We start from the raw sequence: 17,656 nt of genomic DNA, 5'->3' as shown, positions 1-17,656 counted from the left end.
CATTAACAGGATTGGACAAAGTCAGAATATGTTTATGAAAGAGAAATGGAACCAAATCTACTGGAGTTTTCTCAGGATGTAACTGGTAGAATAAATGAAGCTGAACCAGTGGATAGAGGTATATTTGGACTTTCAGGTGGCTTTTGATAAGGCCCCATATGAGAGCAGTTGGGTTGGTGTATATCCTGGCATGGATTACAGATGGAGCAGGGATAAATGGGTTCTTTTCTGGGTGGCAGGCAATGACTAGTGGTGTGCCACAAGGATTGGTGCTTGTCTCATCCATTCATAATTAACATCTTTATAGATGTATACACGCACGCACGCACGCACGCACGCACGCACACATTGATGATTTGTATGAGGCAACTAAATGTAACATCTTTAAATTTGCAGACAATGCAGAGCCAGGGAGGGGGACTGTGGTGGTAGGGAGAACAGGAGTGTGAACTCTAAGGAGAATATGAAGTGACTGCAATGTGATTTACGCAGGTTGAGTGACTGAGAAAATGGATGCCAAATGCGCTTTAATATGGAAATATATTTTGTTTTGAAATCAGAAAGACAGGTTGTTATTTGAATGGTGGGAGACTGAGGAAAGGGAAGGTGCCATATAATCTGGGTATCTTTATACATCCATTGCTGAAAGCAAGTTTTCAGGTACAGCGGGGAATTAGGATGGAAAATGGTATGTTGGCCTTGTTTGCAAGCGAATTTGAAATCAGCCACAGGGAGGTCTTGCTGCAGCTATACTGAGTCTCGGGGAGACCCCATTTGAAATTTTGGTGCAGTTTTGGTCTCTTTATCTGTGAAGAGTGTTCTTGCCATGGAGGGAAGGCAACGTAAGTTTACTAGACTGATACCTGGGATGGCAGGACTGATGTATGAGGAGCGATTGAATCAATCAGGCCTATATTCACTGTGGTAGAAGAAAGACTGGGATCTCCAAGAAACCTATAAAATTCAAATAAAACAAGATAGACTAAATACAGGCCATAATTCCTCATGGCTAGAGTGTCTAGAATTGGACATCGCAGAGTCAGGGTACGTGGTATGCCACTGAGAACCAAGATCAGGAGAAATTTCTTCACCCAGAGTGTGATTTCTCAACCACAGAAGGCAATGGAAGCCAAGTATTAAATGTGTTCAAGAAGGAGGTAGATACAGTATATTCTTAATGCTAAAGGGATCAAGAGATATCAGGAGAAGGTGAGAGTAAGGTACTGGTGTGATGGTCAGTATTAATATTGGTTTATTATTGTCACATGTACCAAGACACAGTGAAAAGCTTTTGTTTGTGTGCCGTGCAGGCAGGTCATGCTATACATAAATATATCGAGGTGATAAAAAGAAAAACAGAATGCAGAATATGATATTGCATTTACAGAGGAAGTGCAGTGCAGGCAGACAAGGGCCATGACGAAGTAGATTGGAAGATGAAGAGTTCATCTTTTAGCATGTGGGAGGTGTATTCGAGAGTCTGATAACAGCGGGATAGAAGTTGTCCTTGAGTCTGGTGGTAATTGCTCTCAGCTTTTGTATCTTCTACCTGACGGGAGCAGGGAGAAGAGAGAATGAATTGAGTGGGAGTGGTCCTTCAACGGTGAGGCAGCCCAGAAGAGCTGAAGGGACTACTCTGCTCTGATTCTCTATGTCTATAATGGGGCAAAGTTTGGGTATATGCTATTAATCCTCTCTGGGGAAGCAGGTGTTGATAGTATGCTTTTCTTTGTGAGCTTTGGTTCATCCCTCTTCTCAGGTAGCTATTTGGCATTGAAGATGACTTTGGTTCACCCCACCTAATGCTGTTACCCTGTCAATTGAACTGTGCATGTGCTTGCTGCTGTTTGTCTGATTCCTCTAAGGAACCATTCAGAAAGGACGCAGTCAGGTGTTGTATGCACCCTGAAGAAGAGAGAAAAAAATACGAATGATCACTATGTAAAAATGTTGTTCCTGAGCAGAATTAAAATGCTCATATGTTACTCATTGCTGAAACAAATCAGTGTGAATGATCTTGTAATGAGATGTGGCTCGTTCTGTTACCAGCCAGCAGTGAAGTTCTCATCTGCTCATTTCCACTGGCTGCAGTTGCAAATTCACTACTGATCTCCGTGACCTCTTCCTCAGAGGATACCAACAATCTGTGCAGTGACCCACCTCGAATCCTTCTCCTCTCCTTCATCCCGTTCCTTAGATGCATTCTGTTCACTGAGGGTGGGCGTCAGATGTTTGCCCGCATAAGGATTTGGGTAAGCAGCGGCAGTGGATGGAAAAAATGGTTGGGGTTGGTGGAGATGCTGTTATTAAGAATGTATATAGAAAATGAACTAGCTTCATCAGCTGTGGGTAGTGTGTGATGGATTATGCTTAAGAAAATAGAATGAGATAGGAGGGCTGTATGTGTTTCAAAATAGTTTTGCAGTTGAATCCTGACCACTTGGATTATTAAAACAGTTCTTGCACTGTATCCTATTGTCTATAACTTTGGCTAACATTCTCGACTATTTCTTATAGGCCTTCTTCATGTACGGAACTGATTTCCTTCTCCTCATGTTTCAAGTATATTAGCTTCTGGACCCCACAGTTTGTTAAGCAAACCATTGTTGAACTGAAGTGCAGGTTTTGAACATTTGAACTTCATTTTATGTGAAAGCTTTCTCAATGCAAGAATCTCTCAACCTCCGTTAGGTTAAAGTAATTTCATGCTCATGGTCATTTCATTGATGAGTCTGGTGATGCACTCCAACTGATTGAAAACATAGCTACATCTGTGTAATATTGTCGGGGTGGACCACGGCATGGATTGCCCTCATTCGTTTCCAACCAATACCATTAGCTGAAAGCCAAACATCAGGTAAAAGTTAAACATAGATTAAGTAACCAGTTATGTTGCTATTTATGACTGGGAAGGAATTTCGGCTTTGAGGTGTGATGAATTGCAAATGTCACTCTCTGCAAATCCATAGATTTTGTGTATGTTCATGATAGATGAAAGGGACAAGATTACCAATAGATATTTGAATGTTGAACAAGCTAGAGTCGATGCAATTTGAAGGATGAGTCGTAGTGTGATGTGATAGAAGCCTAGATAAGGATTCAGCAGCACTCAATGGTAGGATGGCAGTGGGCAATAGTGCTGAAATGGAGAAGTTATCATGTTGTAAACATTTGTATAAATCAGTCTGGTATCTGGTTCTGGCACCCATGAAGATTTCAGTATATCAATCTGACAGTATCCTAAATTCATAATGAGCCAAACAATGTTTTGATTTCTTTGTAACTGTGATGAAATTTATTTTCTTCAATGAAGTGTTAATAGCTTTTGGATAAATATAGTTGTGCAATTTCTCCAGGCTGTAGGTCACAAGATAACATACCTTACACTTTGTCATAGGTTCAGTGTGGATCTATGCAACGTCCAGAAATGAGAATCCTGCAGAACGAAAAACAATATGAATTCATTCTTCATCATGCTCCAAAATATTTGTTAGCAGAAATTTCCAACCTGTCATGAGCTAGATGATTTTCAGAACGATGGTTATGGTCATTTCTCTCCTGAAAGAGATGAATGTTATTTAGGGAAATAAAAGACACAAAAGCTTCTGCACAAGCACTGCAACTTTCAGGTTCCTTTGTTGTTTTAGAAAGACATTCGCTATCCAATTTTGTTTCCTTTGTGAAGTCCTGACATTTCTCTGCAGTGTAGTTTTAATTATAACACAGGAGTTTAATTAGGATGAATTCAAGCAGAGGTGATTAACCTGAAGGATTAACTCTATTTTTCTGCACAGATGCTGCCTGACTTGCTGAACCTTTCCAGCATTTACTGTTATTATTTCAACTTCCCAACATCCACAGAATTTTGTATTTTCAGTTTATCTCACTGCAATTGATTGAAGTTTAGCCTTTTTCTCTGTCTTCAACCTGATGGCGTTCCCTGAAAAATATCCACCCTTTGATTTAAATTCTGATTGCTTCTCAAGTTTTATCCTGTGTCCCCACTGCTTTCAACTCAGATAGTAACCTTAGTGTGGATTTTTTCATCAGGGGCTATTTTAAGAACATAGAACACTACAGCACAGTACAAGCCCTTCAACCTACAATGTTGTGCTGACATTTTATCCTGCTCTAAGATCAATCTAACCCTTTCCACCAACCTAGCCCTCCATTCTCTGTCATTCATGTGTCTATCTAAGAGTCTCTTAAATGTCCTTAATGCATCTGCCCCCACAGCCTCTGCCGGCAGTGCGTTCCATGCACCCACCACTCTCTGTGTAAAAAAAAAACTTACCCCTGACATCCCCCATTATACCTTCACCTTAAAATGATGTCCCCTCGTGTTAGCCATTGTCGCCCTGGGAAAAAGTCTCTGACTGTCCACTCGATCTATGCCTCTTATCATCTTGTACACATCAAGTCACCTCTCATCCTCCTTCTCTCCAAAGAGAAAAGCCCCAGCTCACTCAACCTATTTTGAAGGCAAACTTCACCATATCATATGACTTTCCACAGTCCACTTGGGAGGTGCATTCCAAAAGAAGATTAGGTAATCCTCAGAAAGAATGTCCTTCTGAACTATCATCAGCTGTTATCCATTGTATTACCATGATACAAGCAAATGCCTGATAATGAAGTTCATTACTTTACATTGTATTACTGTGAAACTGGGACTTAAGTAGTTACCTGGATCTGTTTGTCCCTGTTTTTGATAAGGAACAGCACATTGGTAAGTTTCCAATCCAGCAGAATGTCTACTGTATAATAATACTCATCAGCACACGTGTTTATTACTTGTCTTTTGTAATAACTTCAATAAAACTTTCATCAAATAACTCAGCATAAAAGAAGGTGATTTAGTTCCATCTGTATTTGTTCTTCTCTAGCACAGAATGTCCTGAAGAACATTGTAAGCAGTAATGGCATCAACAACTTGGCCTTGGAATTTAGAGGTCCACATACAGGCAGAATAGAAAGTTGGTACAAGGAAGCCAATAAATATTTGTTTGTGTGTCTGCCACTCGAAGATTAATCACACATAAAGTTCCTGAACAGACATTACATGATGAAAAACTTTTCCTTCACATGATCCACTATTGAGGAGTGAAGGAAACCATGGAGGTCTAGGACCGGGTCCTGGAATTCATGGGAAGAAGAACATTTTGGTTCAGGAGGTTGGAGAAGGGCAGTGGTCACCACTGAGCCGTAAGTAGAAGAGTCAGAGCAAAGATTCTGGACCCTTGATGTTTGGGGTCAGATTGGTGGTCATGCTGGGAGAGACTCATTTGTTGGGAGGAGGAGGTTTGTTAGTTGCCAGCAGCTTGGTGGATGTCAGGGGTCAGGAATTTAGAGGACTAGGTGGAGGGCCTGAGATAAAACTAGGTCACTATGAAACTTAAAGGAGCCTGAGCTGAGGTGTGTTTCTAGTGCTGGGCTGAGCCCTGTTCATTCCCAGTTAAGTCACACTGAAGCAGGCCTCACAAAGGCTGTGAAAGCATATTACTGATCAAATGGTCCAAGAACAGTGTAACCATAAATGAATAAATATTATGTAAGTTGTATCCAGACATGCACTGCGTGTCATTGGGCAGCAATGTGCATGTTTCAGCTCCTCCATGATTGGTGCATTGTGTTCACAGAGCACTGAAAGGAAATTGGTGGCATTTCGAGGTGTGGCTTCTCATTGTGCCACTGGAAGCCCTGCTGAAATCCAAATCATCCTGCTGGATTGGTTGTCTCACGTTAGCAAGATCGGCTTAGCATGTTCGGACAAGGTAAATATGGGTCTGGAGGGGATGGTGAGCAATGATTCTGGGTGAGGGTAACAGATTATCAAATCTGGCATCATAGCTTCCTTGCTTTAATATTCTGTGATTTTGTTATAAAGCCCTGATTCTGTTTGACTTGTTGAAGGCTCAGCAGATTGTCCTGGCATCTACAATACTTTTTGAGGTGGAGATTCTTGATAGTTTTTCCATGTCTTTTAAGGCAGCCTTATTGATCTTATCCTAATTACTGTCAGTTGTGAAGTACGAGTTGGCACAGCTTTCCCACTGAGTACTTGGAAGAAGTAATAATTTGACTGTTAATTATTTACATTTTACCGAATTTTGAAACTCTGTTTCTTTCCGTAATATTTCATGTTTGTAGCTGTGCTCAAATATCATTGATTCACCAAGCAATCTGCTAAAATGGTTCTGAATGTTGTGAATCTTTCTTCCATATTGAATTATTTCTATTCTTTATCCTTATTTTACTTTCATGGTTATATTTTTCCATTCTGTCAGTGACTCTGGCTGATGGGTTGAGGCTGAGAAATTGCGGCGAAAGAGTCATGTGTTGCTGGATCCACACCTGCATTGCATAATGAACAATCTTTAAGCATAACTTTTAAATGCAAAATATGTGAAATCTAGCATTTAAATCAGTAGTAGTAGCAGTAAATGAGGGTACTACATTTCCTTCATTATTTTCCTCAAGGCAATGGTTTTAATATACTTAAGGGATTTGGATTTTGCTGGCAAGTCCACCATTTATTGTGCATTATGTTGTCCTAAGAAGGTGGTGGTGTGCTGCCTACTTGAACTGCAGCAGTCTTTTTCACGGAGATACTCCCACAATGTAGTTGGATAGAGAGTCCCTGGATTTAGACCTCGTGATGATGAAGGAATCGCGATATATTTCCAAGTCAGGATGGTGCACGACATGACAGGAAACTGCAGGTGATGTGTCCCATGTGTCTAAGTGACAGAGGTTGTCTTCTCAGTCTTGCTTAAGGTTCTCTGAGCCCGTTTTTACTTATGGATGTTGTCAATTAGGGAAATCGGCTACAGCCATTGAGAGTTTTATTTGCCTCTGGTTGTGAGTCACTAAACATTTCATCTGGCCTAAAGTCTTCAATTCTTTGCCTGAATATGTTTTTAAGTTCATTGTACTTTTTATCAGTAATCCCTGGTTGAATTGACTTAGATGCGTATCCATGACTGAGCAATCTGCTGCCTTGTCAAGCACTCACCAATGAACCATACTTTGGCAGTCATTCTGCATTCTGAATTGTTGCTGGTGGCATCAGTGCTAAAAAAGCAAAATTCTCCATTGTTCTCACTAGCTTCAATCCTATGTAGACTTGCTCTTTGTGGCTTTTTAACATGTAAGCTTCCCATCTGTGAAGAAGTCACACAGCTGGCCTCATTTGGCTAACTTTTATGACTTTAAAACTTGCATGCTGTGGATATGTGTCCTTTTCTGATGGTTTAAATATTTTCCCATTTTTACTTTGACCTTATGCAGTGGATGGCTTCTGATACATTTATAGCAATAATTTGCTGTTTTCTCACCAATGTGCCTTGGGTCTTGATTTGGGACTGTTGACTTCACCACTGCTTTACAGCCGCAAGCCACTACTGTGTTGGATGACATTGTTGAGTATTCCTCAATGCCATATCCACAGACTTTGCAGTTTTTGTTTACACAAGATGATATATGAGATTCTGTTTGGTTCATAACTTCAATTGAATTCACCCTTTGATTAAACCACAAGCCAACTTGTCATGCAGCACATAGTCTAAAAAAAGTGTCAAAGTTTCCTGCTAACACGGGTCCTTAAGTGTGATGACATACCCCCTGAAGGACTGCCTGACCTCTGATTCTAAGATCCAAACTTGCAGCTCCCCACAAGTGTTCTGACAGAGGCGATCCTGTAACTTTTGCACCACTTCACAAAATGAATCATCTTTTGAAAGATTCGTCGTTGCTGAACCCAATTTACAATGGAGTGGCTTTCTTCTACTCCTGTGTAGTGTCGTTTAGTGCAGATGTAGTCTCACCATCACTATTAATTTCTGCTTGCTTTGAAGAATGTAATGAAATGGTTTATGTCTGAGCTGAAAGGTTCGCAGCTTGAGTAACGATTTTGTCCTTCTGTTGCCATTTTTACCTAAACTGATGATGTCAAACCTGAATGTATGAAGTTTTCTGTTGTTTCAGTGCCTATTTAGTTTAATGGCTGCTACCCCTGATTTATTAATCTCACTGCTGTACCTTACTTCATGCGATTCCAGTGCTGTTGGACCCCGTCCGCCAACCCCACCCCGAGCTCTCTAATACCGGTGCACACGCACACCCAAACTTGCTCCACTGGCCATCTTTGTAACCCCTCTTCTCCACAAGAAGTGTGCCATCCGTCAACCAAAGTAATTGCACAGGAGCCTTTTAAGCCACTTTGCTTCCCATTCCTGTGCAGTTTTTGGCCAGTTTTCTCCCCTGTGCCTAAAGTGTCAGCGTTTCCCCAGGGTTTGCTGCCATTGTTCTCAGCAGTGTTGCCAGTGCCTCAAACTGCTGCTGTGATGAAGTTATTTAGCTTGATTTGGTATCGGTATTGGTTTATTATTGTCACTTGTACCGAGGTACAGTGAAAAACTTGTCTTGCAAACCGATCGTACAGGTCAATTCATTACACAGTGCAGTTACATTGGGTTAGTACAAAGTGCATTGATGTAGTACAGGTAAAAACAATAACAGTACAGAGTAAAATGTCACAGCTACAGAGAAAGTGCAGCACAATGAGGTGCAAGGTCACAATAAGGTCGATCATGAGGTCATAGTCCATCTCATCGTATAAGGGAACCGTTCAATAGTCTTATCACAGTGGGGTAGAAACTGTCCTTAAGTTTGGTGGTACGTGCCCTCAGGCTCCTGTATCTTCTACCCCATGGAAGAGGAGAGAAGAGAGAATGACCCAGGTGGGTGGGGTCTTTGATTATGCTGGCTGCTTCGCCAAGGCAGCAAGAGGTAAAGACAGAGTCCAAGGAGGGGAGGCTGGTGTCCGTAATGCACTGGGCTGTGTCCACAACCCTCTGCAGTTTCTTGCGGTCCTGGGCAGAGCAGTTGCCGTACCAAGCCGTGACACACCCAAGTAGGATGCTTTCTATGGTGCATCGGTAAAGTTGGTGAGAGTCAAAGGGGACATACCAAATTTCTTTAGCCTCCCGAGGAAGTAGAGGCGCTGGTGAGCTTTCCTTTTCTTCACATGCAGACCATTCTTTTTCTTTGTGTAAGTTCTATTTTTCATTCTTTTGTTGCTAATTTGTAATGTTTGTGTGGGTTCTTGTTATAACTGTATGTTGTGCCAAGTTTATAGTGAACCAGTCAGAAATGTGATAAGCTGCGAAAAAAAACATGTGCCTTGTGTTTATTCCACTCTCTGCAACCACAACTATACTCTCTCTGCCTATGCACACACAAGTATAGTACAGTTATTGTTATAATATGTAAAAGGCTTCATTTTGGAAATTGCATGGAATCAACCATACATAGACATTTGGTGGAACAAAACGTAAAGCATCAGAAATCGAAATATTTTATCTGATTCACTTGATGATTAATCAGTGCTGACCCATTTGTTTTACAAATGATATGCAGTCTGTATTTTTTAAGATTACAGTCCTTCCTTAACCTCCTAAATTGAAGTTAAACAGAAATACTTCAATTATGAATTTTTGATTTACGAATTTTCTCTTGGCTCTTCAAGGTATGTGTCCTCAAATTTGCAAAGTTTTCTTGCAAATACAAGCAATGAAGAATAAGAATCAGGTTTATTATCACTGACTTATATCACACAAAGTCTGTTGTTTTGCGGCAGCAGTACAGTGCAAAAAAGTTACTATAAATCACAAAAATAAATAAATAAATAAATTGGTGGAGCTATGATGTAATGTTCATGGATCGTTCAGAAATCTGATGGCAGAGGGGAGTAAGCTGTTTCTGAATTGTTGAGTGTAGGTCTTCAGGCTCCTGTACCTCCTCCCCGTTGGTAGTAACGCGAAGAGGGCAAGTCCTGGATGGTGAGGGTCCTTGGTGATGCATGCCACCTTCTTAAGGCACCGCCTCTTGATGATGTCCTCGATAGTTGCGAGGGTTTGTGCCTGTGATGGAGCTGGCTGAGTCTACAACCCTCTGCAGCCTCTTGCGATCCTGTGCATTGGAGGCTCCGTACCAGACTGTGTTGCATCCAGTCAGAATGCTCTTTACATCCACAGAAATTTGCTTAAATTTTTCCTTTGCTGCTTAATGGGACATGTATTATAAATTAATTTCCTTTCCCATTTTGGTCTGCTATGAGAGAGAGTTGAGACTTTCATCGATAGTTTTGCAGGGATCACTGAGATGCCCAAGATTGTCATATTAACACATTTTAGTTATTCAAAGTGGTTCTGTTTAAAGTAATAGTAAATGGCAGAGGCATTGTGGTACCATTCTCAACTCTTCTGATAATCTCCTTAAGTACTCTTGGAATATTAAATCCCCTTCAGTCACCTGTAGGACTGGATGTTGTTGCCACAATCCTTATTGCTTCCAGCAAGCTCACCTTAATGTGAAGGGGCAGAGAGCAAGAAATAGTCTGTAGTCATCGGTAACAGGAACTATTAATAACAATAATCAAGCACTAGCCTTCAACCCATTTCTCAAATGTAAACTATAATGACATCATAAGAGCATCCAGTGTTACTTAGTGATAGTATTAAGACATGGCTATTGAAATCTGAGGTGCAGCCAAGTCAACAAAATCATTGTCTATTAAGATGACGCTAAGTTACTAATGATGCTTTGAAATCACAGGCCACTTGACATAATGGGTGCCACTTGACATAGTGGGTCCTTGAAACAGACCACAGTATTTACACAGACCACATTTGAAATAGTCCACAACAATAGAATAGGCACCTACAGTGTATAGCATAGAAGCGGTCTTCTCGAACTCTTGTGCTCTTAATTTTGTATCTCTGTTCAGTACTGTATTGAAAATTGAGTGCTTTTGGTGGCGCAGAATGTTACCGCACTGCATGCTAAGAAGGACATAGTGTTATAACGGAAAGACTAGGAAAGGGTTAAGCATGTGATTGGATGATAAAATTCGATGGCATGTGTTCCTAAATCTGAATATAAGCACATCAGAAGGAGCTGCAGGTGTGGGCTATTTAGCCCTTCAAGACTGCCGTACCATGTCTGATCTTCTCCCTCAATGCCATTTTCCTGCATTGTTCCCATATCCCTTAATATGCAAAAAATCTATTGATCTCTGTTTTGAAAGAGCTCAATAATTGAATCTTGTGGTGTAGAGAATTTGAAAAATTTCACCATTCTCTGCGTGAAGAAATTTCTCCTCAGTTCTAAATGACCTGCCTGTGACTGCTGGTTCCAGACACCCCAGGCAAGGAGAACATCCTCTCTGTATCCATCCTGTTGAGCCAGATAAGAATTTTCAAAGCAATCTCCTCTCATTTTTCTTAAGCTTAAAGAATCCAGGGCTGGACTACCCAGTCTGTTCTCCTATACCTAACCTGCTATCCTTGAGCTAGTCTGGTGAATCTTACCCTTCTAGGGCAAGTATATAATCTTTAAGTTAAAGTGAACAAAACTGTACGCAGGACTTCATATGCTCTCTCACCAAAGACCTATATCATTACAGTAAGACATCCATACTTCTGCACCCAAATCCTCCTGTAAAAGGCCATGATATTCCAGGAGAAAGTGAGATTATTTTGGCAAGACTTGCAAGAACTTTAGGGGGTGATAAATATTCTGCAATTGTTGACACATTGAAGTCCAGTTTTGGCAGATTTGAATATTTCAAGAGATGTATAAACTCCATAATATTCATCTTGCAGAGAGGCAGCAGAAATTTTCAAAGTAGCTGAAATGAATCTTTGAGGAAGATGGTCTCTTCCTGAACAAGTGTTGGTTGACACAGGCCTCTTTTGGAAGAGAATACACTCACGCATATTTATCTCCTTCTCCCTGAAGACAAAGCCTCTCTTAATCTACTACTCAGAGAGCCCAAGGGTTCCAAAGGCCAATCTTCTAGTGGAATGGCAGCCTAATAAACAAGACTGAATGACAGAGCTTCCTTCCGAGGTTATATCAAGTCTTTTCTCTTCCCCTCACTGAATAACGTTGTGTGACAACAGAGCCTTGCTCATTAACAACACCCTGGACATCCAGTTAACATTGAGCATGTGGCTGATGACATACAGGTAGCACCTTTGCTCTCAACACTTGTTTATGTTATAACACATGAACCAGAAAAATATACAAGGCTTACCACCCAGATTGCATTATGAGTGTAGCGGCAATGACAAAATATTTGGAAGCAGTACAATATCAAGATAGCCATGCAACAATTAATTCTGCATAGCAAAACCTTTGGCCAGTGTGTGTGCATGACTCCCTTGGGTTTACGAACCTGAGAAATCTTGAAGTTGGTAAATGAGGCTGGGTTGATAAATAAAACTGGACAAGTTGCTAGAATCTCACGGTGAAGAGCACACAAATGAGCTGTTAGAGCTTGAACGACAGAGTCCCTGAGGAACGAGGAGCCATCGTCATTGCACCACCATCACCCAAACCAGCTCACATTGAATATTGAAGGCATTGTGCTACATCGAGAAAGCAATGGCGTTTTCAAGGACACCAAACCCAGTATGGAGTGCTGCATTAGAAGTGGCTGCATGATGAAAGATCCCATAATTTTGCTATAAGAAGCTTCATTAGATGAAAATGAAGGGAGCTGCCCTGGTTTCCATTGATACCTTCTTTGAGCCTCATTCATCAGGCACCCAAGAACAGCCTCAGGAAGAAACCTTGCCATCAATGTTACAAGCTCCATAAAGCCCAGATTCACCAGCATCACCATCTGAACACCAATGACCACTGTCCTGTTGTCACCAAGACGTACAAAGCTGTCACCACAAACTTGGGATGTGAAGATACAAGTTATGAACTGGAGTATACCCCTTGAACCTGCTTCACTGTTCAGCAAGATTATAGCTGATCTGATTGCAATCTCAACTCCATATTCTCACCTTGTACCCTCTTGCTACCTCAATGAAAATTCTGCTTCCACTAGCCTTTGAGGAAGAATTCCAAAACTCACAGCCCACTGAGAAACAGTGTTGCCTCATTTTGGCATTAAACAGGTGAGCACCAGACAGTACTCCCCAAGTTTGAGGTTCTCCCAAGTGAAGATGTGGGTTTCTAAAAAATCAACTGGGTACCCTGGAAGGTTTGATTATGTCTGTGCTTATTACCTTACTTTAAGACGGTATTTCATTATTTCAGATATTTATGTTGACATATTTTTATATGTTTCTTTTGACTGTGACTCTTGAACTCTGGAATGCAGCAAGTATTTACATTGAAACACATGAGGAAAACTTTCTGATTTATGAATTTTTGTTCAATGCAATGATTTTTAAACTGTAACCTCTTCATAAATCACAGAATACAGTGCATGGCAAGACATTACTTTTTGTGCACTTTCTAGTTATATGCAGTGTTTTCAGAAGATTTAGAAAGACTGCTGTCTTTGTTTAAGTCAAATATTATCTGGTTTCCTAAGTGGGTTTAAAAATGATATTTAAAAACTGTGGATTCACTAAGACTTGCAGCTCAGAAAGAACCTGCTAAAAATTGGCCTTGCTAAAACTTGGTCTGGCACCTCTTCAAAAATTCTGCCTTTGGTGTTGCTGGATGCACAGACTCCACATTTGAGAAGCATGATAAAGCAAACATCCTGGGGTTCTAAGAGGTGCTGCAGAGGTAGCTGATAGTAATAATCTTCCAGGATTCCCAAGATTTTGGAATAGTTCCAGTGGTTTGCAAGGAAGGAAATTTGCAAGGAAAGAAAATATGGAACTGTGGATCAGTTGGAGAGAACTATTTTAACAAATCAAGATGCGTTTTTGTCGATGTAGCTGGCTGTGTAAATTTATCAGTATTTTCAGAAAGCATTTTTTCAGGTGTCAGATGAAATAAGAGCTCACAGGGTTATAGCTCTTACTTATTATATATAATATGTGAATGTCAATAGAGGATTAGTTGAATAGAAAAGAAAGTGCAGGGGTAAAAAATGACATTTTCAGGTTGGTAGGCTGTTACTAGTGAGGTCCCACAAGGATTAGTCTAGCTACTTACATGCCACATTGATGATCTGGATGAAGGGGAGAATAATGCATTAACATTTGCGGATGATGCAAAGCTCAGTGTGAAGCTAAGCTGTGAGGAAGACACAGTGTGATTGCAAATGAACATAGATGGGTCAAATCAATGGACAAGAAGATAGTAGATAGATATAAAAATATGACATTTGTTTTGGAAGGAAGGATAAAAGTAAGTTTATTTTTAAATGAGAAACCATTAAATGTTGATGGTACAGAACACAAAAAAGTTAACATGCAGGCATTTCAAGCAAATCTTTGCTTTGAATGCTCTTAATGCAAGGCTGTTGCAGTACAAGAATGTTGCAGTTATACAGGATAATGTCAAATCCATCCCTCATATCCAATGTGTAATTTTGATCTCCCTACCTAAGGAATGATATACATGCCTATCAGTGGAGCAACAAAAATTCACAAAAGCAATTTCCAGGATTAGAAAATTGTATTAAAAGGAGAAATTGTGTCAGATGGCTGTATACTCCCTGGAGTTGGAAGACTGAATGGTGATTTCATTGAAACATACAGGAATTTGAGAGGGCTTGACAGGATCAACGTTGGGAGCTCATTCCATTGGACTGAGGTCAGACGTTTAGTACTAAGACCCGGAGAAATTTCTTCATTCAAGTGGTTGTGAATCTTTGGAATTCTTTGCCTCTGATGGTTGTGCATGCTCAGTCATTGAGTATATTCAAGGCTGAAACTGAGCCTTCAAAGAATGAGCAATAATATGGGAAAATGGACAAAGTCAGGTGCAGCCTTGGTCATATTGATTGGTTGGTTAAGCTCACACAGCTCATTCCTGTTCCAAAATTCTTACTTTTTTATAACTTTAAAATTGGTAAAGCATAATACAGAAATGCCATTAGAGTATGATCACTTGAGGGTATGCTGACTGTTTTTAGCTTATTTTACCAGAAATAATATCTGTACAAGTCTATAGGAGGCTTAGTTTTTCATTAATATTAGCAAAGTTGACAGCTGTTCCTTATGGTTTTTAAACAATGGCCATATTCTAAATGTTGATTTGAAGATTTGTAAAGAATAATGGTCACATCAAAAAATTTTCTGGTCCTTTGAATTCTAGGGCTATTATTTTGTTTGAAACAGAGAATCTGAAGACTCTCCAGAAAAGACTATCACTTTGTTCTTTAAGTGCAGTGAGGCAGCCACATCTGAATTCCTTTCCGTTCTATTTGCATTGCAAGTGCTCCTTGAAGATTTATCGAGGGGATTCTAAGTAGAGGTAGTCACTCAGTAGTAACCTTTCCCATCATCCCTTTTTCAACTGATATTAAAGCCTGTGCCTTTGAATAAAAAAGTCTTTGCAAAATAATTGTCAGGAGATTGACAATTAGATATGTATAATAGTTTAATAATGTGAACTTCCTGCTTCACAGCTCAACTATGCTTCATTTCGAAAGCTGAGAGTTTTTCATGCCGATCTAAAATTGGATTAAATAACTCCACCATCAGTGTTGGGGGATTTTAATTACAAATTAGCTTTTAAATTTGCAACATTTTTATAGCATCTGTAATAATGCAAGTTGGGTTTTGCTCTGATGAACTGAGGTTTTCTGCATTTGCCTTACGATGTACAAAGTGTTTCTTTTTATGCCAATATGGTATTTGTGTGGTTATTAGTGCTTAAACCTGGTTGTGTCTTCAGTCAAATTCCTACTTTCTAGCATAGCTGATGCAAAGCTGTCTCTGGGATTTGGATTAAGGACTGGGTGGTGCTAATGTTGGTACCAGGGTTGTGGAGGATTTTGCAAGTGGAATCTAGATGACTCTCTGTAATGAAGGTCAGAACATCTGATAATTTGTCAGAACTGCAAATCTGTTATGAGTGCTTTAGCCTCTGGGATATGGATTTGAATTTCACTTATATTATTGAGATTCACAACATTAATTACAACGTCATGGCTAAAATGTTTTGAGTCATTGTTAGCCCAATTCCTAGTGGACAGGGTCGACAGCATTGAAGTGCTTCTCAGATTCACACTGATGTCATAATCCATTGTGTGCTTCTCTGGGGCAGTGAATGATACAGTAAGAGGTTATGCACTTTTTATTTTAGTCATTTTTTTCACCACCGGTAAAATTTAATTATTTGCTTAAGAACCTCCAAATAACCCTACTGAAACCAAGATAACTGGAGTGCATATTTTATTTTTTGGAGAGACACAAGAGACTGCAGATGCTGGAATCTGGAGCAACACACAAGATGCTGGAGGAACTCAGCGGGTCAGGGCGCATCTACAAAATGAAATTGCCAGTCGACATTTGGGTCATGGACTGTCCATTTCCCTCCATAGATGCTGCCTGACCCACTGAGTTTGCTTTTTTGTAGGGTGGCTGTCCAGAGAAATTGGAGGATATTAGGGCCTAAGAAATAGGAGCAGAAGTAAGCCAGTCAGCTTGTCAAGACTGCTATTGCCATTCAACAAGGTCACAGTTGATCCACCTCAATACCATTTTCCAGTCCTATCTTCATGTCCCTTGATTCCTTTAATAACCAGAAGTACATTGATCTTTGTGACTGACCTTCCACAGCACTCCAGGATAGAGAATTACAAAAATTCACCACTCTCTGAGTGAAGAGATTCCTCAATATCTCAATCCCAGAGGGCCTACCCCATATTTTGGGACTTTGGTTTGCTGACCCTAGACTCCTCAGCCAGGGAAAACATCTTCCTTGCATCTGCCCTGTCAAGCCTTCTAAAAATACGTGTTTGTTTCCATGAAATCACCTCTCATTCTCCTAAACTGTAGAGAATAGAGGCTTAACCTACTCAATCTTCTCATAAGACAGATCCACCATCCCAGGAACCAGTCCAGTGAACTTTCACTGGTGGCAAATATATCCTTTTTTTTTGGTAAGGAGATCAAAATTGTACACAGTACTTTAGGTATAGATTCACTCAGGTCTGTATAATGTAATAGGACATCTTTACTCTTTTGCTCGGTTTCTCTTGCAATAAAGGCTGACATATCATTTCCTTATGACCTGCTTCACCTGCATGTTACCTTTCAGTGATTTGTGTACAACAATCCCCGGTTTGTTTTTAACATTGTCACTTCTCAATCTGCAACCATTTATAAAATGCTTAATGTTTCTGTTTTTTTCCCACAGAAATGTTAAATATAACATTCTTCCACAAATCTGCCATGTGCTGTCCACTCACTTAGCTTATCTAAGTTCCTTCAAAGCCTCTTTGCATCCTCTTCACCATTCACATTCCCACTTACCTTCCTCTCAGCAAGCTTGGAATTGCGGGTATAGGTTATGACTATTTGAAGCCCAACCAGAAGTCCCTGCAGTTCTCCAGGAGTCACAACTGAAAAGCTGAGAAGTACTCATTCATTCCAATTTTTTGTTTTCTGTTTGTTAACCAACTCTCAAGCCAGGTTGGTATATTGCCAATATATTGTATATCCCAAACTTAATGTGCCCAAACCAACCTGCTGTGTGCAATTTTAACAAAAGCTGTCTGCAAATCCAAATACACCACATTCATCTGCTCATTGCTTTATTGGATACATCCTCAAAAAAGTCCAACATGACTTCCCTGTTTTCTATTTCCCACTTGGGTAACATTTGCTACCCTTCAATCTACAGGAGCCTTTCCAGAATCTGTGGAACTTTGGAAGATGATAACCAG

General features: G+C 40.2%; 1 protein-coding gene across 7 annotated transcripts in view; it reads left to right on the top strand.

The window, feature by feature from the left end:
- LOC127570293 (RNA-binding motif, single-stranded-interacting protein 3) overlaps window positions 1-17,656 on the top strand; it is a 950,275-nt gene that overhangs the window by 65,763 nt on the left and 866,856 nt on the right. Inside the window, exon 1 of one of the 7 annotated variants that reach the window (XM_052015694.1) lies at window positions 5,766-5,774. The exons of the other annotated variants lie outside the window; for them this stretch is intronic. The gene's annotated coding sequence lies outside the window, so the exon portion shown is untranslated. Of the gene's footprint in view, window positions 1-5,765; window positions 5,775-17,656 lie in introns of those variants that run through there. 7 annotated transcript variants of the gene reach the window in all.

Source organism: Pristis pectinata, chromosome 5, assembly GCF_009764475.1.
Source record: "Pristis pectinata isolate sPriPec2 chromosome 5, sPriPec2.1.pri, whole genome shotgun sequence".
Classification (NCBI taxonomy): Eukaryota; Metazoa; Chordata; class Chondrichthyes; order Rhinopristiformes; family Pristidae; genus Pristis; species Pristis pectinata.
The sequence above is the reverse complement of the archived record's forward strand: the minus strand, read 5'-3'. Positions and strand labels throughout refer to the sequence as shown.